General features: G+C 36.8%; 1 protein-coding gene across 1 annotated transcript in view; it reads left to right on the plus strand.

The window, feature by feature from the left end:
• PLCL1 (phospholipase C like 1 (inactive)) overlaps positions 1 to 23,377 on the plus strand; it is a 327,967-nt gene that overhangs the window by 37,839 nt on the left and 266,751 nt on the right. The window lies entirely within an intron of this gene.

The raw sequence follows: 23,377 nt of genomic DNA on the forward strand, positions 1-23,377 counted from the left end.
AAATTCAGTACATACATTTTTGGTAATGAAGTGGCTTATGAATATCATAGAATAACCAGCCTACAACCTGAAGAGTTTTTTCTACTGGACACTAATGGAAGTATTGTTTAACGAGTTGCAAAGGAAAATAATGTTATGCTTGGCTGCAGGGGTCTTTATTTGAAGACATATATGAAACAATTGGTGTTTATGAGAAAATGTGGTGCCTGAACCACCATGTTTAATGTCGTTGCTCTGGGAAATGTTTTCCATGATCCAAGTAATAATAAGAAAGCCTTTTCCAATGATATCTAATACATGGGTACAACTGAGAGGAGGAAGAGGAGACAAGAATGGAGGAAAGTGGTGCAAAGCAGCAGAGACAGTGGGGGAGAAAACACGGTGGCTTCAGGGGGAGCCACTTTATGTCTTTCACCCCTCACCTCGTATCAGGCCTTTCGCCTGATACAGAAAAAGGCCTCTCAGGGGAAGCCAGAGAAGTAGGAAGGTACACCTTTGGATGAAGTTCAAGGGACCTTTAAATCTACACAAGGTGAAAAAGGAGAACTGGCACTTGGCTCTTTCACCTGACTCCCTTTCCCCAAGTTCTGATGATTACATATTAAGAGAATTTCTGCTCTAATTTGAGGCCATGTGAAAAATCGCTCATGGGCTGGCAGTTGGATTTGCCATTAATAGTGAAAGGTGAATGTAGAACAACTTCCAAATGACTCTTCTCTCATGTGTAAATAAGGATAGTTGGCATTTGATTTTGCTGTGTATTCGAATCTGTAGCAAATGCAGTGAATGAATTCAGTGATGGCTTTGGCCATGTTTTTGATGTACTGGGTGGTGAAAGTTGGAGGTAAGAGAGACATAACTGCATGCAGAATGAGGGCAACAGTGTCATTCAAGGGAGTGTACCTCTCAATTCCTGGCAACCTCTGCTGCATAGCTGCAATGTGGGAAGGTAAGGGAGCAGAGAGGATGACAGGGAGATGGCACCACAGAGTACACAAGCCTACCTTGCTCAACGAACTGACACATCAGTTGGAGACTACATAGTTCTGGCTCTAGATTGTCATGGGATTATATATTGTTTTACCACCTTTCTAACTATTGTCTGTTTATTATACCTTTTGAATAAATCTTCATACATGTAGGGATTAAAAGATATGTGGCCCTTAATATGCTCATTCATCTGCATTGATGGTAGATTAAAAGAGATGAAAGTCTGTAATATGCTTTTTTAAAAAAGATTTTTAATTATTTATTTGAGAGAAAGAGCACTAGAGAGAGAGATAGAGAGCAAGCCCGAGTGGGGGGCAGAGGAAGAGGGAGAAGCAGGCTCCCTGCTCAGATCTCAAGACCCTGACTTGAGCCAAACAGACACTTAACCCACTGAGCCACCCAGGTGTCCCTGTAACTATCCTTTTAAAACAGTTTGCTTTCAGGATTAATGCGTCCCATTGCTTCTTTTCATTTATAAATTTTATCTTTGCATTGACTGATTTTTCTTCAATATTCAGATACATGCAGAGATGTTGTAAGTGTAAGTCACTGATAGTGTTATGATTCTAAGGTAGTGGGATTGTTGGTAGCTTTGGCCCAAACTCTTTAAAAGTCTTTTATTTTGGCCTTGAGGATGAAACTAGTTAGCCTCTCTAGGAAACAGAGCTATGCTTGAGTTCCAGTGCAACCACTAGGAGAAATGCTTTTAAAAAATCCTTTAAAAAAGTTGTGGTAATGGAATATTACTCAGCCATTAGAAATGACAAATACCTACCATTTGCTTCGACGTGGATGGAACTGGAGGGTATTATGCTGAGTGAAATAAGTCAATCGGAGAAGGACAAACATTATATGGTCTCATTCATTTGGGGAATATAAAAAATAGTGAAAGGGAATAAAGGTGAAAGGAGAAAAAATAAGTGGGAAATATCAGAAAGGGAAACAGAACATGAAAGACTCCTAACTCTGGGAAACGAATTAGGGGTGGTGGAAGGGGAGGAGGGCGGGGGGTGGGGGTGACTGGGTGACGGGCACTGAGGTGGGCACTTGACGGGATGAGCACTGGGTGTTATTCTATATGCTGGCAAATTGAACACCAATAAAAAATAAATTTATATAAAAAATAAAAAAGTTGTAAATATGTGTAACAAAATTTGCGATTTTTTTTTTACTATTTCTAATGTATAATTCTATAACATTGAGTGTATTCATATTGTGGCATAACCATTAACACCATCCATCTCTAAAACTTTTTCATCTTCCCTACCTAAACTTCTGTGCCCATTAAACAGTAGCTCCCCATCTCCTCCAGTCACTGGCAACCACCATTCTGTTTTCATTCTTAATGAATTTAACTACTCTACATACTTCATATAAGTAAAATCATAAAATATTTGTCCTTTTGTGACTGGCTCATTTCACTTAGCAAAATGTCTTCAGGGTTCATCCATGTTATAGCATATATCAGAATTTCCTTCTTTCTTAAGGATGAATGAATTCCATTCTAGGTAGGTATCACATTTTGTTTATCCATTCATCTGCTGATGGGCATGGGTTGTTGTTTTCCATCTTTCGGCTATTGTGAACAATGCTGTTGTGGACATGGATTTATCAGTATCTTTTCAGGTCTTTGCTTTCAATTATTTTGCATATCTATACTCAGAAGTGAAATTGCTGGATCATATGGAAATTCCATATCTAATTTTCTTTTTTTTTTTCATATCTAATTTTCTGAGGCACTGCCTGTCTTTGCTTGGGCTGCTATACAGAATGTTATAGGCTGGGTAGCTTACAAACAATAGAAGTTCATTTCTCACCATTCTAGCAGCTGGGAGTCTGAGATAATGGTGCTAGCTAGTTTGAGATCATGGTTGGACTCTCATGAGAGCCCTCTTCCTAGTTGCAGACACCCATCTTCTTACTGTATTCTCACATGGTGGAAGGGGAGAGAGAGAGAGTTCTCTGGTTCTCTTTTATAAAGGGCCTTGTCCTCATCCATAAGGTCTCTACTTCATTACGTAATTACTTCCCAAAGGCTCACCTCCAAATACCATTAGGGGTGAGGATTTCAACATATGGACTTTGGAGAAACACAAGCATTCAGTTCATGACACAGTCTTACTATTTCCTAAGACCAATTTTAATTTCTCCAAGCCTCACTTTCTCATTTGTAAAATAGGAATAATAATAATCCCTTCTCTGAAGTAGAATAAGAAGATTAGAGACAATGTAGATGAAATTTAAGCACCATTTCTTGCCTCAGGAGACTAGAGCAACAAAACATGTATCTTCTGCCCAAACTTTGCTGTTTCTCACCTGTCTTTGTTCTTGCTGCCCCTCTATGGATACCCTCTCTTGATGACTCCCTCCCACTTACCCATAAGACTAGCTCAGGGACTGCCTTGTCCAGAAAGTTGCCCTGCTTCTCCTGGAGCTATATTGTACGCCCCCTTTCATGCTTTTATACTCTATAATAATGTAAAACTCTACTTACTTTTTTGTGTAAGGATTGTCTCTTCCTTCTTCCATCTCCTGTTTGTAGGTTCATTTAATGCATATGGAAATATTTACTATGTGCTCAGTGGTAGGGATCTAGAAGTGATGAACACATATAGAATCTTTCTGCAGGGAGCTCCATCTGGTTTCTCAAGGTGTGGTCTAAAAGACTACCTGCATCAGAATCACTTGGAAATTTGGGTGACCTACTCTGGGCCCTGGTATCTGAAATGTTAACATTTGTCTTGGATGGCTTCTGTGAACATTGGCCTGTAAGCTGGGAGATTGCATTAGTGTAGGCATCGTTAGCTCATCGTTATCTCTGAGCACAAAAAATATTTGTTGCAGAAGTAGGGTATTCTGAACTGAAATGAAGTTGTAGCAACATGGGCTCCTTATGTGTCCTGCAATAGGCATGGCTAACCGCAGTATGGGGTGGGGGTGAACTCTACTTTTTTCCCAGCAATGAAGTATCAAGTCAGTCCAGGAGTTCTAAACAGTTATTGATTTCTTGCTGAGTGGGGCTTCTCTCTGCCTCAGCTTAGTCTCTAGGAGACTTCCTCAAGGAAGGAGATGGGTCATGTTTACCTTAAATTACCTCAGTTTCATGCCAGTTTTTTAAATGCTAATGTTTCTTTAGCTCCCAGGAAAAAAAATCTTTTCAAATTAGCTTTTATTAAGGGTTACAGTGCTTGAAAGGGTGTATTGTGCAAGAGTTTGAAATTAAGTTCTCTGAATGTCATAATTTATGTTAACATTTATATATGCAGAAGTAGTTTATATGCACAGAATATAAAAACTTGTATACTGGGATGACACTTGTATACTAGGACTTGTAGACTATACTTTTTTTGCTGAAGTGTAGAAGAGATAGATTTATTTTTGAACATAAGTGTGAAGGAGAAAAGGTGGGTAGATATGAATTATTTAAGGACCTGAAATTACTAGCAGTCAAGATCTACTTGAGTAAATTATGGAGTGGCTCAATTGGATGGCTTGACACTTCTTTTGGTATTAATAAAATGCTATGCTTTCCTCCTTCTTTGGTTTCTTGGTTTAGAGCTTAAGTTAAATACCATCCCGAAAATTACTTGTGTTTGAGATAAAGACAGAATTTTTGCAGCCAGTCTTCTGGTCATTGTGAAATATTCTTTTGAATAACAGAATTGGTCAGGCACTAGGATAAATATCCCTATGGTAGCCAAGGCCCTCTTTCAGCTAATATCCTGGGAGCAAATAACTTAATAAAGACTCATAACTATTCAGGTCAGTAAACTGATTTCCTCATTTAGTTTAAGGAAAATACGGAAAGAATTTTGATAAACTGAGCATTGGACTAAGAGAATAAGCTCTTTCCTTGCATCAGTGCTTCTGATTGGCGCCTGGCATTAGTTTCCTCTCATCTGAAATGCTTACCCTTTCTTCTCTAACTAAATCTACTCTTCACATTAGCTTTGCCTTCTTTCCCAACGTGGCTTTTTTTTTTTTTTTTTTTCAGAGCTGAAGCCACTTAATCTATACATGTCAGTTCTGCCATATTTTAGGTTTTAGTAACGGTCCTGTTCTTAATCAGGGATTTAGTTTGCTTGTTTACAAGAAATCAACCTTCCATTGGCTTTGCTATGATTTTATCTGATTCTGATAATAGACATTTTTCTTATTCTTTGTGATAAAAAAATTCTCTGTTATTGCTTTCCCTCCACCTTATCTGGTAGCCTAGTTATGCTGGGCCTGGATTCCTACTTGTTTTCTCTGGAACTGCCTAGTTGGCTGGTTTTAATTTACCTGCTAACACATCTTGCTAATGCCAAGAGCTTTCGTTACTCAGACCTTATTTAACTCTACTGGTTGCCTACATAGGCTTGGCCACTTGATGTCCTTCATCCAAGGACAAAATATCTTCCTACCTGGGTGAGTCTACTTAGTCTTTGTGTCCTAGCCTTCCTTAATATGGCCCATTCTGCTTGTGCTGAGTCCTGATTTGGAGAACCATTCAGTGGTGAAATTATCAACATCTGTGCTTTTGATTACTGGACTGTAAATGTCCTGGTTAACCTCTGTGTCTCAGCCAGTTGTTCAAATGTGCCATTTGAGCCCAATAAAATAATGTCATTTTAGAATGTTCATCAAGGGTATCTGTTTTAGCCTGCCTACCTCTTTTTGACCTAAAATAGAATTCAGCCACATCTGAGCAAGGGTCACCAATAATTATCTCCCATTGCATAAGCCTTACCTTCTAATGTGATTCTGAACTCACCTTTAAAAGCACAGCAGGAAATTTTGATTTGTTTGTTTAGCAGATCATATCGATCCTAGAGAAAATATACATATGCATAGCATTTTGTATATATTAGGAGTTCACGGACCCCTTAGAGGTTAATAGGTGCTGCCCCATAGGACACAGTAATGCTGTGATGTAACTTTCCCTTACTCTCATGGTGGTCGTATAAACCATGTAAAGGCAATCTATAAATGAGATGAAAATGGATTTTCCTGATTAAAGGCCTCTCTTGGGTGAAAAAAAAATGAGATAAAGTTGAAATAACTTAGAGGAGAATGATGCTAACATTTCTGTAGCATTATGGGTTCTTGGATTTATGCCGTTTGGCTTGTTTTACTACAGTGATAGTTTTATGAATGTTACTTTTTAAGTAACAATCTCTCAAAACAATCTCTCAAAAGCTACATATGCATGGAAGGAATGTGAAAAAATAAGGAAAGCATTTATTGTGAACAGAATGTTATTGTCAAAACATTTTTCATTTATTGTATGTATGCAGTTACAAATTATATAAAAATGAATTTTGGCTAGGAACCAAAGACCATATTTTATTTAAATCATTTGGAATTTTATTAAAATTTAGATCTGAAATATTTTAATTGGAAGTTGAAGAATTACGGCTAGCCCAGTGGTTTATATAATGCATTAGATACGAAAACCTCTTTAAAGGACATTTCACTGATTTGTTACCAAGTTTCTATAACCAACCTATAGATAAAGGTAAAATGAGCTCTTATTTCACCTTTATTTGCAGTATTTGTGACTTAGCATTTATTATCTACATTATTCTGTTCTTTAAACTACTTATTGAAATACATTTTGTTAAGGCTGTTTGAAGTTTTTTTCAAAGTGGTTCAACTTGGAGAAGATTGTATATTTAGAATCCTCATACTTTAAAAATATTTATTAAGGATTGAACACTTTTTAAAAAAGATCACACTGATAAGGATAAAGGAGAAAGTCAGAGTAGATTCATAGAATTTTACAGCTGAGGGGACCAGAAAGGTCACCTGGACCAACTGTTTCAGGTGGAGACTCAGAGATGGCTTGTGGCTAGTTGAAGTCTCTGATTCCACCTTGCATTCTTTGTGCTACACCAGGCTGCCTGGCACTCTCACTCTTCACTTACCACCAGTACAACCTCTGTGGATAACTTCAGCTATTTTCCTCAGAAGCTTCATTTTTCTCCCAAGGTTAAACCTTACACAGAGAGTATGTTCTCTGATACGAATAGGTACATTGAATAAACTACTGCATAACTGGCAATCAGGACTTCTGACCTTGACACCAAGGTGCAAAACAAATGATCAGCTGATTGGATTAGCTTAGTGAGGTTAAAAGCTAGGAATTCTGCACAAACAGCCTATGTAAATGTTAGAGGAGAAGAGATCTGGTTTCCAGGTTGTAGTAATGATTCACCAGTTTCCTAGTGGAGGTCATTTGAAAGGAAGGGGAGCAGTGATGGCTATAGCTGGACAAAGAAAGATTAGAAGTTATTAAAAGCTGGCTTCACTTAGGGCTTATACTACATAGGCAAGTTTAGATATATTCTTGTAGGAACCTGATATAAATAGACTAGGCATGATGAGACCATGCTAGGAAATGAATAAAAAAAGTACAGTGGCAAGGGTTTATACCTGATAGGAGAGCGAGATAGCTGTACTTAATGTTTTTGGCATTATATAATCTTGCCTATGAGGAAGTTGGCATATAGTAAAAGAGATCCTGAAAGAAAGGGAGTTAAAAGTGTCCCTGATTTAGGGCATTCATTCTGCAGTTGATTCATCTAATCAGAGAAGTAGGTAGAAGCCAGGTCCTCCTGCCCCTGCTTCATAGGGCTGTTGAGCATACTTCATGGGATGAGAAATACTTAGATGAGCTCTTTCAGAGAACTTCCATTTCCATGGGGATACACTTGGGGATACTGAAGTAGAAGTGTTTTCAATTGATATAGAACTTGGTGTGGAGTAGACCACAAGGTAAAAATGAAAACATATAGTACAAAGAGCTCATGTTTTGGAAACAGGAATCTGAGCTCAGATCCTGGTTCTTTAGCTCACCATCTGTGGGCCCTAAGACAAGTGACAGCCACTCAGAGTCGTAGCTCTTCTTTTGTAAAATGGATTAGTAACCTTAACTATTGAAGTGAATTTCCTATGAAATTACTGAAGCTTAGTTTATGAAGTCACCCGGAAAGAGCACTAGCCATGTGTTCCCTTGCCATATGTTTTTATTAAGCCCCTTTCCATTCTGATTTCTTCCCTATCACACTTCCTCTTGTGGATGCCATGACACTTGAAATGCCATGGACATTTTTGGATTTAGTGCTACATGTTTATATCCTTTGTATTTATAATTTTGTATTATTTTCTTATTTTTGTATCGTGTGTACTATTTTTCTTAAGGAGAACATTCCAAATTGGATAGACTTTATGCCTCACAAAACGTGGGTCTGCTCTGGTTCACATCATAGGATTCATACTAAGATTAAATGAAATAAGCATGTAAAGCACCGTATCAGTTATTTCTTGTTAAAAACAACCCACCTCCCAAATTTAGTGGCTTATAACAACAACAGTTTGCCACAATTCTGTTGCTCAGCACTTTGACTTGGGCTTCAGTTTGGTGGTTCTTCTGCTGGTCTTTCCTGGGCTCAATGCTGTGGTAGCAGTCATTGGTAGCTTGGTAGCGACTGGATGACCTAAGATGGCTTCACTCAAATGTCTGGTGGTTGTCTGGCTGACAGTTGAATTATCTTGTTTCTCCCCTGGGGCCCTGCTAGCTCAGAGGTGTTCACTGGCATAGCATTCCAAGGGAGAAAGAGTCAATGCTGCAAGGTCTACAGCTATTGCAGAGCTCCTTGTGCTGCATTTGGCTTGTGAAAGCAAGTCACAAGGTCATCCAGATTTAAGGGGTGGAGAAATAGACTCTACTTTTTGATAGAAGGAGTGCAAAGAATATGTGGCCATTTTTAATCTACCACAAACTTTGTGCCTCAAATAGAAGGTGTTGATTTATTTAGCTTTCTTTTTTTCTTCTCTTCCAACATCACTTCTTATTTCTGCTAAAGTAAATAAACATGAATTCGAGAGAGGCTTCCAGGGAAGAAGAGAAAAATAAATAAAGCTCCCACCAAAAGGAGAAAAAATGAGTGGGAAATATCAGAAAGGGAGACAGAACATGAGAGACTCCTAACTCTGGGAAACGAACTAGGGATGGTGGAAGGGGAGGAGGGCGGGGGGTGGGGGTGACTGGGTGATGGACACTGAGGGGGGCACTTGATGGGATGAGCACTGGGTGTTATTCTATATGTTGGTAAATTGAACACCAATAAAAAATAAATTAAAAAAATAAAGCTTCCACCAATGTGTCTGAGATTTAATTTTATGTATTCTTTTCCCCCCAGTTTTATTGAGATATAATTGATATGCAGCACAGTTAAGTTTAGAGTAAACAGCATAATGGTTCGACTTACATATATCATCATGAAATGAATACCAATAAGTTTAGTTAATATCCATCATCTCATATGAGATATATATGTGTGTATATTAAAAAATATATATTTTTCCCCTTGTGATAAGAACTCTTAGAGTTTCTTTTCTTTTAAGATTTTATTTATTTTTTTCAAAGAGAGAGAGAGTGTGTGTGTGAATGGGGGGGAAGGGCAGAGGAGGAGGGAGAGGAAGAAGGAAAGAATCCCAAGCAGACTTAGCACTGAGCACGGAGCGCAGAGCCTGATGCCGCATTTAACTTCATGACCCTAAGATCATGTTGGCCAAAACCAACAGCTGGATGCTTAACCAAATGAGCCAACCACATACCCCTAGAATTTATTTTCTTAATAACTTTCCTATGTATCACATAGCAGTGTTAACTATAGTCATCATGTTGCACATTAGATCCCTAGTACTTATTTTTCATATAACTGGAAGTTTGTGCTTTTGACCATCTTCATTCAATTCCCCCTCCCTGTAAATTTGTAATATGCTATTTAAATTAAATAGAATTTTAATCTATTCATGCCTTTTAAAAAATAAAATGCTTAGAATTTTTTTTTTTAATTTTTATTTATTTATTTATGATAGTCACAGAGAGAGAGAGAGAGGCAGAGACATAGGCAGAGGGAGAAGCAGGCTCCATGCACCGGGAGCCCGACGTGGGATTCGATCCCGGGTCTCCAGGATCACGCCCTGGGCCAAAGGCAGGCGCCAAACCACTGCGCCACCCAGGGATCCCAAATGCTTAGAATTTTTATGGTATTTTAATAACATTTATATAGGACATTAAATGTCTTGCCTTTTTTCAGTGTATATAAAAGAATTTTCTAAAGAAAGCTTAGTTTTGTAATGAAAGTGTATTAATAATTGAAAATACAGAAAAAGAGATGTATTCATCAGTTTATTAATAAAAGCTTATGACACTCTTCTAATTTGGTGGAATTGTATACCTGGCATTAAAATAATCCAATAAAGCATGGCACCTGGGTGGCTCAAGTCAGTTAAGTGGCTGAATTTTGATTTTGGCTCAGGTTGTGATCTTATGGTCCTGGGATCAAGTCCCAAGTCGGGCTCCATGCTCAGCAGGAAGTCTGTTTGAGAGTCTCTCTCTCCTTTTTCCTCTACCTCTCCACCCTGCTCTCTCTCCATGTAAAATAAATCAACCAACAGTCAATCTTAAAAAAAGAGCAATCCGGTAAAGCTAAATTCTGGGATTTTCCTCTGTAAAGGATAATTATCTGCTTATCGAGTAATTAAACCAATTGGTCTAATGATAGATGAGTTACATGCTGTGTTAAATGATTAAGCAGCATCTACAACTTTTAAAAGCCTGTTAAATGGTTATGAGAGTCAACCAGGGCCTCCTGATGATGTATGATCATAATAATTATCATCACAACTAAAAACAATAATTTGGAGAATGAGTTTGAAGCACTTGTTCTTTATATAGTTGAAAATAATAAATGTTTCTCTTATGAATACTAACTTGACTTTATGACTAATGAAGAGATAGTAATGAGTGAAAAGAGATACAGAAATGAAAGGAAAAGGAGGTATAATCTATTAGTTGTCTTTAGTTTCTTAAATTGCAAAGGACAGAAAATGAAAAAGGGAAATGGCTTATTCAGGTGAGTCAAGAAGATGTTTAGGTGGAGCTGGGTGCAGGGGACCTCATAGGAAATCAGGACCCAGTTTTTCTCCATGATTTGTGTCTCCTTCATCTGTGTTGGTGTCATCGCAGGCTTGATGTGGGAACAATTTGGCTATAGTAGTTTAAATCCCTGTATCCTTTTAGGTTTAAGTACAGTGGAAAAGAGTGGGTTGTTTAAGAAAAGTCCCTGAGATGAGCTCTGATGAGTTGCGCTGGGTTTGGCATGAGTCACACATCTGTCCATCCCCAGACAAACTTGTATGGCTGGGAGGATGGAATATATTAATTATTTCAGGCCTCTCATGCTTCACATGCTTTGCTTTTGGGACTCATTCCAACAGCACAGACTGAGGCTGAGAAAGAGTAGATCCTAAACAACAACTGGGGGCTGTTGCTAGAACTAAGATGAAACTATGATGGCAAGCCAACCATAGCTAAAATCTATTATAAATGCTATGCACATATTCCCGGCAAATAGTAGAAGCTCCATAATATGTTTTGAATTAGAGATAGCTGTAAGCAAAGGATATTTTAGGTACTTTTTTTGTGTAGTTATTTTGCTTTCATACCTCTGCTAAGTAGATACAGATAAAAATTTGCACTTTTTTCACCAAGCATTTATTATGACTATGTTCCTTCCACCTGATTATTTAGCAATAATAGTGTTCCTATTTGATGGATAGAAGACACTGTGCATGATAAAGAGGCTTGATACAATTTCTAAAATGCAGTATTGGACAAATTGAGACGAAAATGTTTTCTCCATCAGGAAATTTTATAAACTGTTTAGAAAATACTCAAAATAGATAACTATGTTTATATTATTGGCACAAATAAATTTTTAAGGATTGTGACAGTTTAGTCTGATACCAGATAGATATATGGGATATGTTATCGAATGCCTTTGGGAAGCTTGTCATATGATACAATTTATAGAAGTTTTGGACACAATTTATTAGAATAGTTATTATAATTTATTTTAGCTATTGGTAAAATTCAAGTCAGACATGAATTAGCTTCTGCCAGCTTGGCTTATTTAAAATGTTTAGAACTTTATATCATAAGGTATCATGATTTTGCCTCTTATATTGTCACAGATTAGTGTGTAAATAGGTGATCATATGCTTATCACCTAAGCCAGGAGATTGTTGTGAATGAAAGGAGAAAATTTCACAGGGAGGCCAAGTAAAATCTAGACAAACCAGGGCATATAGTTATCTTATGTATAACCAATATGATTTTTATTAACTATAAACTGAATATTAAATTCTATATTCAGGGCACAGCAAGAGGAAAAGAACTTGTTATGTACAAAGGAACCCCCATAAAACTATCAGCAGATTTTTCAGCAGAAACTTTTTTTACAAAAGATTTTATTTATTTATGATAGACACACACAGAAAGAGAGAGAGAGGCAGAGAAACAGGCAGAGGGAGAAGCAGGCTCCATGCCAGGAGCCGGATGTGGGATTCCAACCTGGGTCTCTAGGATCATGTCCTGGGCAGAAGGCAGGCGCTTAACTGCTGAGCCACCCAGGGATCCCGAAGTATTCAGCAGAAACTTTGTATGGCAGAAAGAAGTGGCATGATATATTCAAAGCGCTGAAAGAAAAAAACAGCCAACCAAGAACACTCTACTTGGCAAGGTTATCATTCAGAAATGAAAGAGGGAGAAAGAGGGGCAGCCCGGGGTGGCTCAGCAATTTAGCTCCGTCTTCAGTCCAGGGCCTGATCTTGGAGATCCGGGATCAAGTCCCATGTCAGGCTCCCTGCCTGGAGCCTGTTTCTCTCTCTGCCTCTGTCTCTGCCTCTCTCCCTCTCATGAATAAATAAGTAAAATCTTAAAAAAAAAAAGAGGGAGAAAGAGTATTCTCGACAAGCAAAAATTAAGAAAGTTTATCACCACTAAACCGGCCTTACAAAAAATGTTAAAGGGACTTTTTTAAGTTGAAAAGAAAGGGTGGTAATTAGTAACAAGAATACATATGAAAGAATAAATCTCACTGTAAAGGGTTGAAAGACAAAAGTAATAAAAATAACTATAATTACAGTAATTAGTTAAGGGGTGCACAGGATAAAAAGATTTGATACGTGACATTAAAAATATAAAACATAGAGGGGGTGATAATAATGTTGACTTTTACAGTGGGATCAAACTTAAGTTGTTATCAACTTAAACTGTTATAGATATAAGCTGTTATATGTAAGCCTCATAGTAACCACAAAGCAAAAACCCATAATAAATACACAAAAGCTAAAGAGAAAGGAAGATAAGCATAAAGAAAGTTATTAAACTGCAAAGGCAGAAAGCAAGAGAAGACAAAAGGAACACAGAGGAACTACAAAAACAACCAAAAAATTTTAACAAAATAACAAAAATACATACCCATCAATAATTACTTTAAATGCAAATGGACTAAATTCTCCAATCAAAAGGCATAGTAGCTGAATGTATAAAAAACAAGACCTATCAATATGCTGCCTACAAGAGACTCACTTTATTTTTATTTTATTTTTTTAAAGGTTTTATTTATTTATTCATGAGAGACAGAGAGAGAGAGAGAGAGAGAGGCAGAGACATAGGCAGAGGGAGAAGCAGGCTCTCCATGGTGAGCCCAATGTGGGACTTGATCCTGGGATCATGGATCATGCCCTGAGCTAAAGGCAGGTGCTCAACTGCTGAGCCACCCAGCATCTCAAGAGACTCACTTTAGAATGTAAGTACAAACACAGAATGAAAGTGAAGGGATGGAAAAAGATACTCCATGCAAATGTCAACAAAAAGAAAATTGGAGTAGCTATACTTATACCAGACAAGATAGATTTTCAGACAAAGACAATAATAGACAAAGATCATTACATAATGATAAAGTGGTCATTCCAATAAGAAGATATAGCATTCGTAAATATTTGCACACATCATATATAAAACAAAAGTTAACAGATCTGAAGGGAGAAATAGCAATATACTACTAGGGGACTTTAATATCCCACTTCCATCAATGGATAGATCATCCAGACAGAAGATCAATAAGGAAACATCAGCCTTAAATGATACATTAGACCTGATGGCCTTAGCAGATATTTACAGAATATTACCTCCAAAGCAGCCAAATGAATATTCTTCTCAAGTGCAGCATATAGAACATTTTTCCAAGATAGATCATATGGTAGGCCATAAAACAAACTTTAATAAAATTTAAAAGGATTGAAATCATATCAAATATCTTTTCTGACTACACTGGTATAAAATAGAAATTAATGACATGAAGAAAACTGGAAAATTCACAAATATGTGAAGATTAAACAATGTGCCATGAAACAACCAAAAGATCAAAGAAGAAATCAAAAGGGAAATAAAAACGTATCTTGAGAAAATGAAAATGGGAATGTAGTGTACTAAAATTTATGGGGTGAAGGAAAAGCAGTTCTGAGAGGCAAATTCATAGCATCTATGCTTACCTCAAGAAACAAGAAAAGTCTCAAATTAACAAGCTAACTTTACAAGGCACTAGAAAAAGACTAAAAATGCTCAAAGTTAGTAGAAGGAAGGAAATAAAGATTAGAGCAGAGATAAATGAAATAGAGACTAAAAAGACAATAGAAAAGAAAATGAAAGTAAAAGCTTTAAAAAGATAAACAATTATTTTTTGTTTAAAAATTATGTATAAATAAACCTTTAAGTAGACACTCATCAAGAAAAAAAAAGAAGACTCAGATAAAAAAAGTCAAATACAAGAGATGTTACAACTGATACAAAGGATCATGAGATTACCATGAACAATTGTATGCTAACAAATTGGACAACTTAGAAGAAATGGATAAATTCCTAGGAACATACAACCTATGAAGACCAGATCATGATGAAATATCAAATCTGAACAGACCAATTACTAAATAAATTATTAAATAAGCAGACCAATTACTTAATGAGGAGAGTGAACCAGTAATCAAAAACTTTTCAATAAATAGAAGTCCAGGACTAGATTATTTTGCTGGTGAATTCTACCAAACATTCAAAGAGTTAATACCAATTCTTCTCAAACTCTCATAAATATTAGAAAAACAGAGAACTCTTCCAAACTCAGTTTTTGAGGCCAGTATTACCCCAATATCAGAACCAGACAACGATGATACAAGAAAATAATATTATAAGCCAATATCCCTGATGAACATAGATGCAAAAAACCCTCAACAGAATATTAGCAAACTGAATTTGCTTATACATTAAAAGGATCATATACAATTATCAAGTGGGATTTATTCCAGGGACGCAAGGATGGTTCAGCATTTGCAAATTAGTCAATATGATACATCCCATTAACAAAATGAAGGCTAATAATCATATGATCATTTTGATAGACACAAAAAAGCTTTTGTTAAGATCAACACCTATTAATGATAAAAAATTTTCATAAAATTTTCAACAAACTGTGTATATAGGGGATGTACTTCAGTGTAATATAAAGGTTATATATAACAAGACTACTGCTAGCATCATACTCACTGATGAAAAGGCGAAAGCTTTTCCTATATGATCAGGAATAAGACAAAGATGCCCACTCTTCCCACTTTATCCAACATAGTTTTGGAAGTCCTAGCTAGAGCAATTAGGCAAGCAAAAGAAATAAAAGCATTCAAATTGAAAAGGAAAAAGTAAACGTGCCACTACTTGCAGATGATATGATATTGTATGTGGAAAACCCTAAAAACTCCATCAGAAAGCCATCAGAACTAATAAATTCAGTAAAGTTGAAGGTACAAAATTAATACCTCCAAAGTTGGTAGCATTTTTATTAAATAATAATGAACTGTCAGAGAAATTAAGAAAATAATCACATCAAAAAGAGTAAAATACCTAGGAATACATTTAACCAAGGAGGCGAAAGACCTGTATATTGAAAACTACAAGACACCAATGAAAGAAATGGAAGGGGCACTTGGATGGCTCAGTTGGTTAAGCATCTACCTTCAGCTCAGGTATTGATCTTAGGGTTTTGGGATTAAGCCTCTGCTGAGCAGGGAGTCCACTTCACCCTCTCCCTCTGCCCCTCCCCACTGCTCATACCCTCTCCTCTCTCTCTCTCAAATAAATAAATAAAATCTTTAAAAAAGAAAAAAAATTGAAGAAGACATAAAAAAATGAAACGTTCTGTGTTTATGGATTAGAGGAATAAATATTATCAAAATTCCCATACTACCCTGAGCAATCAAATTCCAATAGTATTTTTCACAGAAATAGAACAAATAGTCCTAGAATTTTTTTGGAACCATAAAAGTTCTTGAATAGTGAAAGGAATCTTGAAAAAGAACATCATGCTCAGTGATTTCAAACTATATTACAAAGCTATGGTAATTAAAATAGTGTGGTATTGGCATAAAAGGATGGTCTCTTCAATAAGTAAAGCTGAGAAACATGCAAAAGAATGAAACTAAATCACTATCTCACACCATACACAAAAATGAACTCAAAATGGATTAAAGACTTGAATGTAAGACCTGAAACCATGAAACTCCTAAAAGAAAACATAGGTGGTATGCTCCTTGACATAAGTCTTGGTGGGCTTTTTGAATCTGATATAAAAAGGAATGCAAAAATAAACAAGCAGGGTTATATCAAACTAAAAAGCTTTAGCACAGCCAAAGAAAGAATCAATGGAATGAGAAGGCAACCTATTGGTTGGGAGAAAATATTTGGAAATTGTATATCTAATAAGGGGCTAATAACCAAAATATATAAAGAACTCATACCAAACAATCTGATTAAAAAATTAGCAGAGAATAGACTTTTTCCCAAAGAAAATATGCAGTTGGCCAACAGGTACGTGATAAGGTATTTTGAATCATTAATCACCAGGAAAAATTAAATCAAAACCACAATGAAATATCACCTCATACCTGTTAGAATGGTTAGACAAGAAATAACAAAGTTTGGCAAGGATGTGGAGAAAATTAAACCCATGCAGGTGGGAATGTAAAATTGGTGCATCTTCTTATGGGAAATAGTATGTAGGTTCCTTAAAAAATAAATTTGAACTGCAGTATGATCCAGAAATTCCACTTCTAGTATTTATCTGAAGAAAATGAAAACACTACTTCAAGAAGATATATGCTCATTGTTCATTTTATCTGCCATGTTCACTGCAGCATTATTTCTAAAACTAAGTTATGGAAATAATCTAAGGGTCCATTGATAGATGAGTGGATAAAGACATCAAATCTTGCCATTTGTGATAACATGGATGGACCTTGAGGGCATTATGCTAAGTAAAATAAGTCATACAGAGAAAGATGAATTGATTTATATATATATATACACACATGACTGTCAGAGTTGACAGGTGTTGGTGGGTGGGAGAAATGGGTTAATTTTTTTTTTTTTTTAGTTTTTAAAACTTTTTTTAAAAAAGGAAGAAGGGCACTTGATGCAATGAGCACTGGGTTTTATACTACATGTTGGCAAATTGAATTTAAATTAAAACATATTTAAAAAAATAAAAAAATAAAAACTGATAAATTGGACTTCATCAAAATGGATAAATTTGTGCATCAAAAGATACCATTAGGAAAATGAAAAGAGAAGTCATTGGCTTAGAGAAAATATTGGCAAATCACATTTTTTATAAAGGATTTGTATCCATAATATACAGAGAACTAATTAAATGGATCAATTTTATGATCTGTAAATTACATCTTAATAGTTTAAAAATAGTGCACTCAAAATATCCATATGAGAGACAGTGTCAGAGTACTTTTTTATTCCACAAAGCACTCCAATAAGTGAGCTGTTAGTCATGTGACATTTTGGCATGGACTGTTTTTCCTTTAAGAAATATTGATATTTTACACTTACAGATTGTGATAATGTTGGAAGTCCCACTGCTTCTTTCTGCATTTTCTGGTGGAATACTTAGTAAGATGAAGAATTTGTTTTTTGAGTGACAGATTTAGTTCTCCAACTATGTCCCTGGTCACTTACTACATTAACTTGAATTGCACTAGGTAAACGATGAGAGTAATGCCTGATAAACACCTCTTGATAACCTAATTGATGATACCTCAGTAAGGCAGTGGAGGTTGGTAGAACACTGAGAGGTCTGCTACTGCTGTCCCCTTGGCCCTGCCAATATCAATGTTACACAGAAATTGTCTTTCCTACAATCTTGTCTCTCTGGGTGGCATTTGATTTTTGAGTATCTTGGTAATGGCCAAAGAATGAAGACAACAAATCTCATATTAACTTTTTCCTTTTTTTGTTGCTCTATTTCTGTTGTTTCTGTGGTTTTTTTTTTTAAAGAATGGAGTGTCTTTGTTATATATGATCTGTTCTACTATATTAATTGAGTAATATTTAGTAGTGTGAATTCTTATGTCAATAACATTTTTAAAAGCCATAAAAGCATGTTAAAACCTAGCAATTACAGAAATAGTTGGGATCTTCCTTGTGAAAGTACAGCGCCCATAGTACTTATCTTCTAAGTCAGTTGTGTGCTCTTAACACTAATTGCACCTTGATCTGGGCCGCTTTACATTAAGCCATTTTATTTAAAGTTAGTTGGATCTTGAGCCCACTGCACAGAGACCCTTTAATTCTGTATAATGACTTGCACTTTAGTGCTCAATCAGTGCTAGATTCAAGGTAATAAGCAGTATGCTTTTTTTTTTTTAATTGAGAATCTAAGGTAGAGCAAGATAAGAGGTTTATTGAAGGGTAGGATTCATAATAAAATCCAAGGTTGCTGTTACCCATCGCAATGCTCTGCTGGGAGACCTCTTCTAGGCCTGTTGTCTTCAGGGAAACTGGAGAAACTAGCATGGGAGATAGGTCAAACATTTATAAAGGTGAGTTACAGGTAGATTATTTTAAGCGGCATTTCTTAGCACAAGAGAAATTCCAACTAGATTCTGATTTTCCTTTTTAAACTATCAAAAAAAAAAAAAAAAAAACCCCAAACAAACCCCATCACCAAGACTAGCTTTAAAAAATTAAAAAGCAAACCTAACTTCTTGTGAAACGTTTGACAAGATATATACCTACCCATATCTTTTCTAGCTTTAAACACACACACACACACACACACACACACACACACACATTTTACATTTATCTCATGAATCCATATGGAATTTACTTTGTAGTGTAATATGAATTAGTTATATAAATTAACCTTCCTCCAAATAGTTAAATGTTAGCCACATACTATAAGGAAGGATCCATCCTTCTGTACTGATTTGAAAAAGCAAGAGCTATTGTATGTTAATTTTTTATGTGTAGTAAATGTACTACTACTTGTTGCTAGGGTTCCATTGATTTTCCCACCTTTTCTACTATCTAAAAATTGACTATTATCCCAGTTTTGAAAAGGAGGTCTTTTCTTTTGTGGTATGGTTGGTGGGGAGAGTGAGGGTTTTAGGGTGATCAAAGGTTGAACCCCAGTTATTCCCTCTGATGAGTGAGGGAGGTTCCCCATCTGTAAAATGGGAATAATAGTTATCTGTCTACCTTGCAGGATACTTGAAAATCAAGGACGATTTTGTTAAATGCTTAGTATGTAGGTATTATTCTTATACTACTTTTCCTAAGATACTGCTCAGACACCTCCAGGAGATTCCTTTTTGTCTTCTGTTTGGCTTACAAGGATCCATCAGTCTGGCCCTCCTCTATGCCTATGACTCTCCATCGTTTATTTAGCACATTATCTTGCCATGTGGCAGGCATGTGCCAGGCACCATAAGTGACAAAAGAAGGCAAATGAGACCTCTACTTTTGTGGAACTTAGCTTTTAGTAGTGTAGTTGATTTAGCTTAATTAAGAATATTTCCAATTGGGCTGAATACCACAGAGAGACAAAACAGCGTTTTATGCTAGGGGTGGTTGACATCTGAGCTAAGATCTGAATGAAGGGAAGAGGGAGACTTGCCAAGTTCAGGAAAGAGTAGTCCAGGCAGACAAACAGGAGGCACAAAGGACTGAGGCAGGAACAAAAATCAGTCCAGAGGGACTGGAACAGAGGCAGTGATAGGAAAAAGCAAGCAAACAAACAACATAGAGATGGGACTCACAGAAACAGAGGGGCCAGATCATGTAACTTCCCGATCTGTATCCCAGTCCCCTTTCAGAGAATCTCCTGGCAGACCTCTACCCTGTCATGCCCCCTAGAGGCCTTTGCTCATGCTGCTTTCCCTTTTACTGAAATGTTTTCTATTTTGTTTCCAAATTCTATCCATTCTTAAAAGCCTGGCTTAGGTCTCATCTTCTCTCATTTTGAATGAACATAGCCCAGCTGGCCTCTTTTCTCTGAGTTCCTCTTGCTCTTTTGGCTGTATTCATAGTTTTTTTTTTTTTTTTTTTAAGATTTTATTTATTTATTCATGAGAGACACACAGAGAGAGGCAGGGACACAGGCAGAGGGAGAAGCAGGCTCCATGCAGGGAGCCCGACGTGGGACTTGATCCTGAGTCCCGTCCCCAGTATCACACCCTGGGCTGAAGGCGGCGCTAAACCACTGAGCCACTGGGGCTGCCCTGTATTCATAGTTTTTTATGTGGTTTTCCCCTTCCTCCCTCACCCTCACCCCCACCTGCTAAATTGTGATCTCTCTTAGGGTAGAGAGAGTCATCTAATCCTTCTTTTGTGTTCCTCTGTAAATGTTTGATGAAATATTGGGAATCCATTGGACACATCACTGATATTCTAAATAGAAACAGGATCAGTGAACACTTCTTGAATTTACCCTACTTAAATCTTCAAAAACAATTTTGACAAAAAACCCCTCCAAATATAGATGGAAAGCTCTAATGAGCACATTAAAATAAATGAATCATATCAATGGAACCAAACTTCATGCTTCAAATGATATATTTTAATATTTAAAATATTTATTGTAGATTAACATGAGCAAAATTGAATAGCTAGGCAGAAATTTAGGATAGCTTTTCTTAGATTCAACACTAAAAATATCTTGTACATTTGCGTTGGCTGAAAATGTTCTGAAAAAAGCTTCAGTTTTCATTACTTTTTTAAAAAAAGGATTAGTTCTATTTCCCAGTCCTTTCACATTGAATTAATTTGTCACTCATTCTAGTGGACAAATAAACATAGCTAATTTACAGGAGTGTTGTTGTGACAGATGCTGCTGGCCTCTACACTTATCTCTGGGCTCTTTCGCTCTGCTGTGGTGGGCTACCAGCTGTCAGGATCTGCTTCTCTGGGTCTGAGAGTTGCCCTCCCCCCCATCCGGAAGGACAGTTTGTCCATGGTCAGCAGGTTGGTTCTGAGGAATTAATACTCCCTCTTCCTCAGCAGGCCTCATCCTGTAACTCTCCAGGGCTAGCATATAAAATACCCCAGCTCTCTTGCCCTCAAATGAGATAAGCCTGAGACTGTGTTTTGCACCATTTCCCCAGGGAATTCACCTCCAGGCACCCACCATCATAGCTGATTTGAAAGCTCACCCTTTATTGAGTGCCTTTTCTTCCTTTTCTCTCTTCCCACTTCCCTGTCATTGTTCCCTACACCTCCAAATAAATAATTTGCACTCGAACCCTTGTCTTGTGGTCTGCTTCTGGAGAAACTAAACTAAATCACAACATTATACATCACTGTGATCACACTTCCAAGCACCTTCTAGATTAACCCTGTGGAGTGCATGGTTCGTGAGTTCTCAAGTGTTTTACATAAAAGCCATTGTTCTTAAAGCAAAAGAAGGCCTTGAAGGATCAATAGTTCACACTAATGGATTGGAGGAGTTATCTAGTGTGACCCAAGATGCATTAGCAAACACAGGAAATCTGATATTTGGAAGAAGCCTCTGCCCTGACCCTGGAGAGTAAGTCCAGTTAGAGTGATGAACCTTCCTTACACTGTCAACATTGCTTTGGATTTGTCGTGGAGCTAGTAGTCCAGGAAGGAGGATTTTTGCAATGACTTCTTTCACTCTTGTTATTTCCCTCCTTGCCTGACTGATGTTGGCAAAATCTCATCTTATTATTTATTCCTAAATTCTTCTTAGTGCTAAATACATACATAGTGGATACTTGTTGATCAACGGGCTGCTACATGCTGAACACTGTGCCTTCAGGAACTATATCAAATTCTGTTATGTCAGTTACTCTTAGCATCTGTGGTTCTCTTTTGGATGATAAAGCTGCTGGTCTTTGTTGCTATTACATTATAGAACATTGTCAGATATTCCATTTTTTCTTCAAAGAGTCCTGGCAAGATTAGCTTCTAATTATTTTTGAAAACTAGAGATGAAATAGTAGTGAAATAAGTACTACTTCTGACATTTTGTTTCAACTCTCATTAGTTCTATGCAAAGTCTTTTGAGTGGGAACCTATATATGCTAAGGGAATCTTCCAGCTTTCCATGGCAGCAGCCTGGCCAGCTGGTCCCGACACACCCCAGTCTGCACCTTGCTGTTCTGACCCTGGTTTGCTGGAATGCCTGGGGCAGTAGTTAGGTGAAAACTATCATACTCTCCTCTGCTCTGCTTCGGGATTTCCGGCATGGCTCACCATCCCCAACCAGACATCCTTATCACCAATTCTTTAGAGATGTCACTGTCAGACTGATCTCACAGAAATATTCACTGAGTATTTGAGAATTACTATATGCCGTAAATTGCTTTTCTCAGTTTGGAGTCATACCTCTTTAACTGCTCTTAATCGTCTTAGTGACAACTGGATGAGTGTACTGTATACTTTAAACATGACAATGATTGATCCTATAAGTAAAATACCAAATGACAGTTGAAAAAGGGGCAAGGAATTTTATAATTGAGAAGCCTCTCCACCTCATTACCACTGCATTATTCATTAGAAATGAGTATAGTCTTAGTTATTATAACTCCTTCTGGAAGTTCTGTGAACCTTTTGTGTCCAGTCAAAACTCTATACTCTCATATGCTTATGGATATTGCTTCAAGCTAAACAATGTTCATATATATATATTTCCACTTAAATACGTTGTTAGGCATTTACTGGCAAGTAAGCTGATTATGGCAGCATCTGTCTTATCAGCTGTTGCTTATCCAGCAACCTCAACTAGATGGAATGTAGCCAAGGAACAGGTAGGAAGCTGAATTTGTCTTGTGAGATTACCTAAGAGGTATCTTAGGTCTATGGACTCTTAGGTCTATGCAATGCCTATTCTTGTATACTTTATTTGCTAAAAAGCCCTTTGAAGACCTCCATGCAAAGTCTGTTCTTTTGTATTTTTTGTGTTTTTAATTTTAAAATTTTAAGTCTAGTAAACATACAGAATTATATTAGTTTTAGGTATACAATATAGTGATTTGACAATTCTGTAGATTACTCAGTACTCATTAAGATTTGTACTCTTATTTCCTTCCCTTATTCACCCAAGCCCCTCACCTATCTCCATTCTAGTAACCATGAGTTTGTTCTCTATAGTTGGTTTGTCTCTTTTTTTCTTTGTTCATTTATTTTGTTTCTTAA

The sequence above is a fragment of the Canis lupus genome, chromosome 37, assembly GCF_003254725.2.
Source record: "Canis lupus dingo isolate Sandy chromosome 37, ASM325472v2, whole genome shotgun sequence".
In the NCBI taxonomy this organism is placed as follows: Eukaryota; Metazoa; Chordata; class Mammalia; order Carnivora; family Canidae; genus Canis; species Canis lupus.